General features: G+C 40.8%; 1 long non-coding RNA gene across 1 annotated transcript; it reads left to right on the top strand.

Moving 5' to 3' along the window:
• The first annotated feature begins 7,890 nt into the window (after positions 1–7,890).
• On the top strand, positions 7,891–11,805 carry LOC131097209 (uncharacterized). The gene is made up of 3 exons (XR_009116126.1): positions 7,891–7,966; positions 9,428–9,582; positions 11,536–11,805. It is a non-coding gene; the product is annotated as an uncharacterized LOC131097209 (long non-coding RNA).
• The last annotated feature ends 220 nt before the right edge of the window (positions 11,806–12,025 follow it).

Below are 12,025 nucleotides of genomic sequence, written 5' to 3'. Positions count from 1 at the left end.
CTGCAATTTCCAATGGGTTGACAAGCTTGTCATGAGTTCTTCATAGCTCACGGTTGGATCCCGTCAAATAAAGAACTACCTGGTCCTTACAGACTTGTGCTTGCCACAATATTAGCAGTCTGATGTTTTGGTATAAGTCAATGCAAAAGTAGATTTTGACTGATATCTTTCCCTACAGGTCACAGCACAACACGCTGCCCATGTGCCACAACCAGTGGAAGTAGACTTAGATATTTCTCTGGCCTTACAACCCCACCATTAACAGGGAATTGAGGAGAACCAATAGAAAACGCCGGTCGTGTTCAGAATTCATTAAACGAAAGAGAGTGACGAGTCACAAAAAACGCATTGAGGTGGCGCAGGGCAGCGTTGCGGTGCTTTTTTTCCCCCCTCATTGTGACCGCTGAACATAAATCAGACAACGAGACACCGTCATCAAGACCGAGCACCCCTGGAGTCTTTCTACTAGTCAGGAAGGAGTATGCAAATGAAGACCTTGACCCGAATCAAATTCCAGAGCCTGGTCGTTAATTGCAAATTATAGACCCCAGCACCCCAATCAACGGCCTTTTGAGGGAATGATTTCAGGCGCTTTTTGCAACCCTTGGAAAAATATTAAAGGGCATAAAATGGATGCACCCACCCGCATGGAGTGGAATGGGATCCTACACCAAGACTCCGATTGTCATGTCTGCATGTGGACAATAGTACAAACGTTGTCTTGGCCAGAAAACACCAATATTCCTTCAGTATTCATACAACCTGCTAGGCCAGGAGGCATTAGTTTGTTAAATGCAAATCTCCCCAGTGTTCGTCCATGTCTCCATTATTGTTTTGTCAAGTACCCTTCAGGCTCAAAGACTGCAAATGAGTCCCAATTCATAGTTTGTTGCCTATTTTTTTGTTATCACTTCAGCTGTTTTCTAACAAACCACATTTACACATTCCATGCAAAAGGTGAACTTTCTGCAATTGGGATGTGCTCTGTCACCTAAATGATTGTGACAGGTATTTTGCCTCCATTATTACAATCTATTAAATCAGCAAAATAGCCTCATGGTGTCTCATAATGCAGCCAATAACAGGAGGAAAGATGCCATGTTGTATCTGGCACTACTCCAAGCAGGGAATTACACAGGCATTCATACGGATATGCATGTCTGCATGGATGTATTAATTTCTCTAAAAATGCCCGTGCTTCATGATTTTCTCATTCCAAATTCACAAAGGCACGCGGTCTCACACACTTACATGGCAGGAAATCAGGCAGTTGGGAGCTGTGAATGAGGCGATATTGTAACCTCAACCTATATGGCACTTTACCACTTTGGGTTCAGCCAAGGAATTATCCCCTCCAATAAATCCTGTTTGGGGGATAATCCTTTTCCCATCTTCTGGACAGACACTTTCTGTAATGAAATGGCCCCAGGTCCTTCCTTGTAACCCAGTCCCATCCCGGCCCTCTAACTCCGCCTGTCTCATGGGAAAGGAGGGCTTACAGTGTGGCTCCAACCCCACTCAACCTCTGCTCAGCTTCAATGGCTTCGTCACCCCCCCTCTTCCCCCACATCTAGCCCATCTTCGTGTTGCCTCTTCCTTTGCTTGCTCCCATTGCAACTTAATTTCCCGTGGAGCAACAGCTTCAAGTGGGGGGAGGGGCAAGGAACATTAATAATTGAAGGAAGGAAGAACTTCACTGCACTTCACTCATTACATGGTCCAACACCTTCCAACAATTGTATCAAGTAGACAGTAGCAAGCAGAACCTGACCAGGAAGTCATTGATTTTGCAGCATTAATGATTAGAAACAGGATTCAGACTCCTTTTTCGTTCAAGTTGTATTCTTCAGCACTCAGCCACAGTGCCACATCAATTATTTTACTACTATTGTTTGTACGCAGGGTCAAAGGTTAGCATGTAGGCCTCACAGTCAGGAAACATCTCTGTGTAGACTTTGCATGTTCTCTTCATCCAGAAGCCATTCCTAGTGGTGTCGGAGTTGATCCTAAAACATATTTAGCTTCCTCAGGGAAGCAAAGTCGGTGATTGTCGACTGGAATTGGAGTGGGGTGACCTACTATGACTGGAAAAGACGTTGTCATGGATAAGGAAGAGCCCGCTTTCCCTGTTACCAAATGAACTCAGCAGGTTGTCTTGATTCCTGAAAGAGACCCCTAAAACCTAAACCCTTAAAACTGTACAGTCTGATACACCTTGTCCCTTCGCCTTCTGTTGATTTAACTAGGGCAACTCCAGCTCACGCAACATCTAATACTTCCTTAAATTAATCTGTTGATGCTGCATTCAATACCTTTCCAGTGGTTTGTTTTGCAATGCTCATATTTTGTCAGTATTCAGCAATCGCTATGAATATCTGAGCAAAAAGCAGCTTCATCTGGTGAACCTCCCTAATGTTAAGGTTACCTCACAATCAACTCTGACACCACCCAACAGCGTCCAGTCTCATCGGACTGCACACTCAAAAGTTCCAACACACCAGAGCTGGTAGTGTCCATAAAAGAACTTCCATATCTGCCGAGGCATGAGTTTTAAGTTCAGGGAGGCCAAGTAGGGGATCACTCTTCTGACATAAGTTACAAAAGTGTTTTGGCAGACGGGAGAAGCGGTAAAGGACAACTTGACAGACTCTTGAGATTGTGAGAGGTGTGCTTAGAATCATAAAGCTGAGAGAGTTCAAAGACATGCTTGTCAACAAGGAAGACATGACTCCAGCTCAGTTCAAGGGATTTATGCAGTCACACAAGAAAGAAACAGCACAGAACTATTCCAAGAACTAATGTGCGCTAAACAAAACAAGACCTCATGCTAAGAGTCCACTGGGCCGGCACCAGTTGGTGCCAGTTTGCGCCAATGCAATTCGGTGTGGCGCCTTGTGTCACCAATAAGGTGCCTAGTGGCGTGCAGTGGATCAAACTGCCTAACGGCGACAAAAATTTAGTTTGGCGGAAAAAAAAATTCAAAATGTTTAAAATTTTTGTGGAGCAGATTGCTTGATGGAAGTGTCGATCAAGTGGAACCAAATGTCGCAAACAATCCACCTATTGGAATCCACTGGAATGTAATGGGGCGAGCCAAGTTGCACTAATGATGCTAGGACTTGACTGGGCCGGCGCCAGTTGGTGCCAGTTCACGCCAATGCAATTCGGTGTGGCGCCTCGTGTCGCCAATAAGGTGCCTAGTGGCACGCAGTGGCTCAAACTTCCTAACAGCGGCAAAAATTTAGTTTGGCGGAAAGAAAATTTCAAAATGTTTAAAATGTTTTCAAATAATCAAAGATTATGTGATCGGTACATAGTGGCTCGCTGTGGCGCAGAATAACGGCAACATGGCAACATGCAAAGCGAACATTAATTCGCCGCCACAGCGAGCCACTACGCGCCAATCACATAATCTTTGGCGTGAACTGGCACCAACTGGCACCCCCCTAGTGGACTCCTAGCATCAACAATTTCCCGAGAGACAAGGGATACAAGAAAACAAGGGATACTGTTCTCATCAAAACTTTAGACCATAAATGAACCAATTAATAAAAATCGAGTCGTCATCAGAAAACCCCGGAAATGACTGCACAAGACCACCACGCTCCAGCAATGATCGGATTGCGAAATTGAAAAGACCTAACAAAATGCATTCTTAATTGCCTCACTGTTAAAACCCTTGCAGACACCGGCGCTCAAATCAGCATAATCTATAAATCCTGTCAAGATAAACACTGAACCGATCTTGACATTCGCCCACTTTCTGAGCTCATCGAACTAATGTAGAGTAAAACAAAGCAGCTAGATATGTATGCCGTAAATTGGGAGCTTATTCCTTTTGAGGGATTGGTTGTCATTATTGTGAACTTACCTGGAAATAAAGATCCCAACTTATCCATCAATAAAGTCCCTTCCCTCGGGATAGTTCACGGATTAAGGAAAAGCATTTAAGCACCATTCCCCAAGCAGATGGCATTTGACTTGAGTCACCTGACCGAACACCAACAAAATATGTAAAGCAGGATTTTGTAAGAGGAGTTATCTGCGTTTACAAGGGATGCAAGTGATATAGGCTGCATTCCATGTTTACAAATGATGACATTGCTTCATAGGGCCTATTGCAAAAGGCTGGATCGCTAAGTCAAAATCTCCATCCATCCATCTCCTGTCGCTTATCGGAGCTTGGGTCGTGGGGGCAGCAGCCCAGACTTCCCTCTCCACAGCTAATTCGTCCAGGCGCTCCTATCTCGATGGAAGTCTGGAGGACTCTGAAACGGTTTGAAATTATGGCCTGGAAAAACTTGGTTGTTTTTGCAGATACAGTATGTCAGATCCAGTATGTGGGTTTCCTGGTCTCATCTGAAGGTGTGCAGATCAGTCCAAAGGATGTTGAAGCTGTGAAGTCACTCAACATTAAAATTCCCAAGGTTAGTTATTATCACAGGCGCATTGAGGACTTTTCACACATTGCAAAGTCACTGTACAAACAAAAACCAAAAGGTCCTCAGCTCTCCTCCAGTGAAGCCACTCTAAATATTTGTCTCTAATATTTTTTTATGGTATTTGCTGCTTCTTCCACATCCCAAAAACATTTATGATGGGTTCATTAGGTACTCTAAATTGTCCACAGATGTGAATGTGAGTGTGAATGCTTGTTTGTCTACAGTGCCAGTATGTGCCTCCCAGTCCAGGTTATACCATGTCTCTCTCCTAAAGCCAGCTGGAATGAGCTCCAGCTCATGAAAAGCTTAAAGTGACAAAGTTATTGTTTCCCAGGTGGCTGCATTTGCATAAACAATGAAAGTAACTCTCTTGTTTGTTATTTTTTTTAAGTAATTCATTGTTGTAATGTGATTCTGTTCTTAGGTTGGCTGTTGGGAAAGCATTGGCCCCATGATGCTTACATGGAAGACCAGATTTCTTTGCATTATAGCGCTTTGCCCCCACTGGTTGCCACACGCCTAGAACCATAGCTCCACTGCGGTACTTCTGCTACAGTTTCCTCTCAGCTTCACTGACTGCTCCCATACTTTTTTATTTTCCCTCCCCCTCTCTTTTCATTTCTCTGTCCCTCCTCCTGTTCGGCAAAGACGATGGAGCCAAGCTCAAGCAATCTCTCCCCGCGTCTGATGATCTAAGCCTGGGCAAACACCAGCAGAAAAACTTCTACTGCTGTAATGAGATGTCGTGCTGCGTCACATTCACTGTCTTCATTTTCCAGCCAGACAATTTTGCTTGTGTGCTGGGTTCCTAGGCCAGCAGGAGGGCTGTAGCTTGCATTAAATAGCAGTAGGAAGGAACCTAAGCCATGGTGTTTTGGGAGGTGTAAATGGCATTGGTGGAGAGCTGAGAGAAAGCTCTCTGGAGTCCGAGATAGATGCAGGATGCAGTGCCGGGGCTCTGGGAGGAGCAAGCCAGGGTTTTGCTCCAGTAATTGGGTTGCACGGAGCAGCTGGCAAGCTGGGCAATGAAAAACTGTAAACAATGCAGCACATGGACCACTGTCAGGTCAAACCAGTCTATGTTTTGTGCACATTTTCAAAGGACACCAGCCCACATAACCAATTACATAAACTTCATGCAGTACACATGTTTGTGATGATGTAATGCTGATATAAATGCTGATAGTAGTTAGTACGTTTAAAGTGAATTTCTCTTTTATGCAATCATGTATGTTTGATCAATTGATGGTCAGACCTTTTTTTTTAAAGCCTTCTATTTACCTCTTACCTAAAACTTGCAAATTGGACTTAGTAGCAGTTTCTACACTTTTCTTTTTCTGCAACCCTACCCGCCACCACCCCCACTCTCATTCATTCTCACTCTCCCCATAGCTGCCCAATGGACACCTGGGAGATACTGAGGCTGGGAGCCTGGAATCATCTCTCTACTGTCATCATCAATGTCTGCCAGGCATGTGGCACAATGCCGGGCCTGCCAGGGTTAGGAGCCAGCCTTGCCATCTCATTCTGTCGCTAAGATGCTGAGCGCATCCACGGTAGGTACGCCTCTGCATATTATTTGAGGTAATGTCTTGACTTGGAAATATAGGCGGTTCTTTTACAACCTTTGAAATATTAAGATAACAAGCTACTGTATCTGATGTGTGTGTGTGAGTAGGAGTAAAAGGGAAAACATTACAACTTCCTCTGTGTACTATATAGGAAGATATATGACTGCAGGGTTCAGCTTCTGTTATGTACGGTGCAAGAGGGGATGCCCGCATAAAAGACAGACTATCTCAGTTTTGATTCAAAGTCCCATACAACTTCATATATGACACAAAAGGCAATAAACATCTACGAGTGCTGAGGAGAACTAATAACTAAAAGTGACATGAATACTGCCGCTATGGCTCAGAATGCTCTCTGATTCACACTTAAACAAAATCGGATTCCATTGAGATATATTTTTGCATTATGGCATCAAATGAATGCTGACAATATTCCAAATGAGACAAAAGGAAAGTTTCAAAACAGAATGTCCTAGGTTATGATAGCTATGTTTATCAAACATCCACCTATATTAAAAATATGTAGGGTAATCTATGTCTATGTGAAATGTAGCATAAGTAAATGGTAATGGTAATGTCCAAAAGGAGTAGGAAGAAGCAAAGCTTATTAAATCCTACCCCTCCATCTGGTACTTTTACAATCAGTAACTGTTACATTTGTTCACTTCCTGCTTTCCATAATACAGTTTTTTTTAATAATGTACCATAGTAAGTGTCAATATAGTGATATATATAGCACATCATATATATCATATATATATATATCATATAGCTTTTTAACGTAGTCCTAGCATATAAGTGTTTCAAATGTAGTTCTTCCCTGAGATCATATTTCGCCTCTCTTGTAGAGAAGTATTGGATGACATTTTTAGGTAATTGGTTGTTTTTAGCCTTATGCGTTATTTTAGCTTTTTGAAGATCAACTATATCAGCAAGTTTAAGTATTTATGATTTTAGAAATAAGGAGTTAGTGTGTTCTCTGCAGGCGGCATTAAATGAGTCTTAGGTTCGTCTGAATTGGGAAAGTATTTACATTATATTATAATATACCTATAAGCAGCCAACCTGTCATTGTTGTGACAAAAATCCTCTGTTGATCATAGCTGTTTTCAACTGCTGAACAGACTTTTCCAATTTTGTCCACCAAGACATCTCATGTCTTTAATCACAGTGCTGAGGGAACTCTGCTTCCCCCCTCTGTTTAACCTATGTTTCCCTATTAATCACTAGAAGCCAAACAATGCATCAATGAGCTTTAGTTTAGGCTTTGATATCCTCATTCCCACCAGCCCCTCTCTCACACTTTCTCCTTTCCTTGTGTGGCCCCGGGAATGTTAATGTTTGTGATGCACTACGGTTTTCAATTAATTGGCATCATTAGTGTAACGGTCAAGTCTCGGTGCAGAAAGACATGATAAATGGGCAGGTGGAAGGGATGCATGTTAGCAAAAGAGATCACTTGTTGTCTGGCATGTGTATGAGAAACGTACCTGTCAACTACCCCCTTCCCCCCACCCACCATGGGTGCATGAGAGGCAAAAATATTATTTGTAATAAATTGTTATTTTGAAGTAATGCAACATTTTTCTCTGTTATGTTTGTATTTCAGATGTCACAAATGCATAAATAGAAAATGTATCTATTCACATAAAGCTTTCTCCATTTTTTTTGGTCAGGATCTGATATTTTCCTGAAACTTACGTATGTTCTGCAGCTAATTATTAAATAATCAAAAAAGGTAAAAACTTTACGGAAGTTCCCTTGCGGCAAAAAAACTTTTTTAAAGCGCGTGTCACTGCTCCTGTTTGACCCTCGGCCCCCACCGTAGTTTTGCTATAATGTTGATAAAGTTAGCTTCAAAGCCCTGGCAGATGGCTCTTGTAGTTTTTTGTAGCTACTGTCGCTGTTGACTTATCACGGATTCCATGGCCTGCCGACACTGGAGCAGTGCAGGTATTGTTTATATTGTCATATACAGTGCTACCTTGGCATAAAAGTGTCCCAAGTAACCAGTGTTTTTCACATTTTTAAATCTATCTGCTGATTTCTCCATTGAACTGCCAGCTAAATTGTAGTTCCAGCTGCTATTGACGGGCTGTCAATGTGATGACGTGACCGAAGTCTGGTGTTTTGCTAGCGTTAGCGATTTAGCATCGAACTACCACAATGATGCATATTAGCACTATAAGTCATCAAATCTTACCTTTATGCAGTCCCACATAGTATCAGCATTCGGGAGCAAGGATGAGGTGAAAGAAAAAGGCGGAAAATACATCCAAATACATCCATCCAGCCCTCGTTGCAGCTGAGAACGGTGCGTCGGTGCCTTCAATGACTGTCGTAAAAGTAGGACAAATCGCAAATCGCATCAAACGTTCAAAAACTGTAGAAATAGCCAGAGTATTGTAATAAAATTTATTTTAAAATGTATTGTAATTTATTAATTAATTTCTATGTATTTCAATGTGTTTTAAAGGAGAAATTAAATGACAATATGTTTGCAATTTGGATGAAATGTTTTATGACTATTGCCCTATGTTTTAGGTATTTTCATGTGTACATTTCATGAAGGAAAGGAGCATTCAGGCAATAATCCTTTCTGAATGTTCCTAAATTGGCTTTTTACTAACAAACATTTAGATTTTAAAGCCAGTATCATAAATAAACAAATCTTAGTTGAAGCTGACACAAATAAACAAAAACATGTTAGCGTGAGAGGTCTCACTTGCTCAAGTTTTGTATTTGCTGAATGTTTGTGGGTGAGTTTAAGAGCTAATATGCTAATAATAAAGAAAAATAGTGATACAAAAATATGCTTTCTGACTGTATTTTTTTAAATAATGGCCCAAAGTTCCCAAATTGATATCCCTTTACATAGAATTTGATGTAATTATCCTTGTAGTTGCACATCAAATTGTTTACCACAGAGATATTTCCCCTACTTATTATAGATAAAAACTTATTTCCATATGCGATTAAATGTAATTAATTGTGAGTTAACTATGGACAAAATGTGATCAATCGCTATCAAATATTTAAATCGATTGACCCTAGTAAAAACATTTTTTTTTCTGAAGAAAGATGATGTGTCCATGGTTTATATAGCTACAGAACACACTATTCCAAACTGTCTAAAATGGCCGGTACTTTAGAAAAATATCTGGGAGTGAATGAGTTAATAATGCTCGCTGTCTGAAAAGATGTGAATTCAACACAAGAAGCGCATGAGTCGTCAATTTGTTTTATGCACACAGAACATGAGGGGATGCTGTTGTATTTGTACTTCGCATATACTGTCTATAATGCATCAAATCATCATGGATTTATTTGTGTGGAGAAGCATTTTTTATCGCCATTTGTCTCAATTTCTTCCATTATTCGCACGTCTCTCCCCTCTCCACACTCATTTCACAGGTGTCATAAACGGAGCAGTTGTTGTCAGTGTCATCACAGCCCTCAGGCTATGTAGAGCCTGTCTGCCATCGAACAGGAGGAAGCAGCAGGAGAGTGACAGTAAATGTTATGTTATTAGTGCAGGAGAGCATTAAGTCAAAAGCTGATCTTGCAAGGTAAGGGAAGGCATTGTGCTCGTTAATGTCTGCATTGTTGCGAAATGTGCTTGAGAACATGCACGCTTAATTGTACAGTGTGTGAACTCGTCAGGCGACAGCAGATCATTTTTGGACATCATTAATACTCCAGGCATTTCCCTGGGCATGGCTGCTGGGGGTCAGAGGTGAGCAGTATAGCCGAGGGAAAGCGACGAGATAGAGGAGGGGGAGGAAAAAAAAAATAATCTATGCACTGCTCCTTTAAGAGGAGCATTTGAAGATGCTGCCAAGTCAATAAGCAGGGGGTTTAGAGTGAGGAGTTGGGAGCCAGCATTTTAAAAGGTCAACAGAGTAGTCTTTAATGATTACCCTATTAGCTGTTTTAAGGGCGGGGACGGCTCATTTGGTGCGTCTGAACTCATTTATGTAGAATAAATGACAAGCGAGAAAAGCAAATGAGATTGAAGATGGAGGTTGTTTTCAAACTTTGAGAGTTGCTTTTAGCGGACGCAGCTATAACTCACGCATTCTGTCAGCTCATGATTTATTCTGATTCTGGTGGTCTATTTCATGTTTGTTGCTAAATAAGCAAAACGTTTGACATCTTGTGTATATAGCAGTGTATATTGCTAAGTAAACTATTAAATTAAACTATTAAGTAAACTATGTAAATTATTACAATAATTATTTGTTTTCTTGCGATTCATTGGTACCAAATTTCAAAGTGGGATTCATTATTTACATTATTTACATTTTTTATCTTTAATCTGTGCAACTACAACGATAATTGCATCAAATTTCATGTTAAACGATATAATTTTCGACACTATGGGCCATTATTTCAAACAATACAGTCAGCAAGCATATTTCTGTATTAATATTTTTCTGTATTATTAGCATATTAGCTCTTGAAGTCGCCCAAAATGTGAGTGAGTGAGACCTCTCACACTGACACAAAAATTCATTCATTTTCTACTGCTTATCCTCATGAGGGTCGCAGGGGTGCTGGAGCCTATCCCAGCTGTCTTTTGGCGAGAGGCGGGGTACACCCTGGACTGGTCGCCAGCCAATCACAGGGCACATATAGACGAACAACCATTCACACTCACATTCATACCTATGGACAATTTGGAGTGGCCAATTAACCTAGCATGTTTTTGGAATGTGGGAGGAAACCGGAGTACCCGGAGAAAACCCACGCATGCACGGGGAGAACATGCAAACTCCACACCGTGTACCCCGCCTCTCGCCCGAAGACAACTGGGATAGGCTCCAGCACCCCCGTGACCCTCGTGATGATAAGCGGTTGAAAATGAATGATTGATTGAAAGGTCATATTCAACCACAAAACAGCATACCTTGTTATCGTGATGGAACAAATATAAAACTGAATATTTAAAAAATACAACCACTGTGAAAATTCTTGACGTATTTGATAAAGGTGCAGTCTTGATGGATTGAATGCAGCTCTCATATTGACCAATGTAAATTGTGAATGTGTACCCAACATTCTTTGAGTATAATAAACAACATACAGACTTAACAAAACACTCAACATGCTGAACTTGCAAATTAAAAAGTTAATTAGTAAAGGAATATAAATGAGATCAGAATGCACACGGTTGAAATGGAGAACTTCCCTGTTGATTTTGGTGCCACATGAGTAAATTAACTAATTATTTTTTATCTATTAATATTTATGCAAAGCAAAAATTATTTATTAATGAAATGTCAGAATTGAACAGCTATCTTTCCTCTATTTCATCTTGACATGTGGATGTTTTGACAGCCCCCCTCTCTCATCTGGAGATCTTATAAGAGAAAGAACAGAACTGCCTATGAATATTGACATTTGTCCAATCTGCAAAATGCAAAACTTGTGTTGAATGATTTCACCATATCAAGTATATAGTGTATAGTTTTGTAAACAAACTTTAAAGATTTATCAACTTCCAATCGTGTATCTTTCAGGAAGCATCACTTCCTGTACATACACTGCAGGGACGACCCACTGATGAGCAGACGGCAAAGTTTTCTTATCAAATTCCATCTACAAGTTATGTCTGCTTATGCAGCTCCAAATGAAAAGCAAAGGGATTATATTGATACATCTGCTATTATTGAAGACTTCCTTCCCCTGCACTTGGATCCAGCAACCCCCTTTTGGCAGCGTCAACATTACATACCGTTATTAGAAAATATTGTAAATCCTCCCTGACTGTTAGATCTCTCCACGCTAATACCAGCCTAATCTATGGAGCATTACTTATTATTGTTATTTTTTTTTTTTAATGTTCTATAGATAGACATATTCTAAAATATTCAGTAGATAAACTAATCCGCTGGTGTGAGAAATGTGGAAGAATGAATTGACAAGATTCTGCGCCGAGGGAGCCAAGTACTGCTTAAAAAATAAATAAAAACTCACAATGCAGCATTTATGAAATAGACAGAAAATACA

This window comes from Doryrhamphus excisus, chromosome 1, assembly GCF_030265055.1.
Source record: "Doryrhamphus excisus isolate RoL2022-K1 chromosome 1, RoL_Dexc_1.0, whole genome shotgun sequence".
Classification (NCBI taxonomy): domain Eukaryota; kingdom Metazoa; phylum Chordata; class Actinopteri; order Syngnathiformes; family Syngnathidae; genus Doryrhamphus; species Doryrhamphus excisus.
Note: the sequence above shows the minus strand (reverse complement) of the source record. Positions and strands in the feature narration are given on the sequence as shown.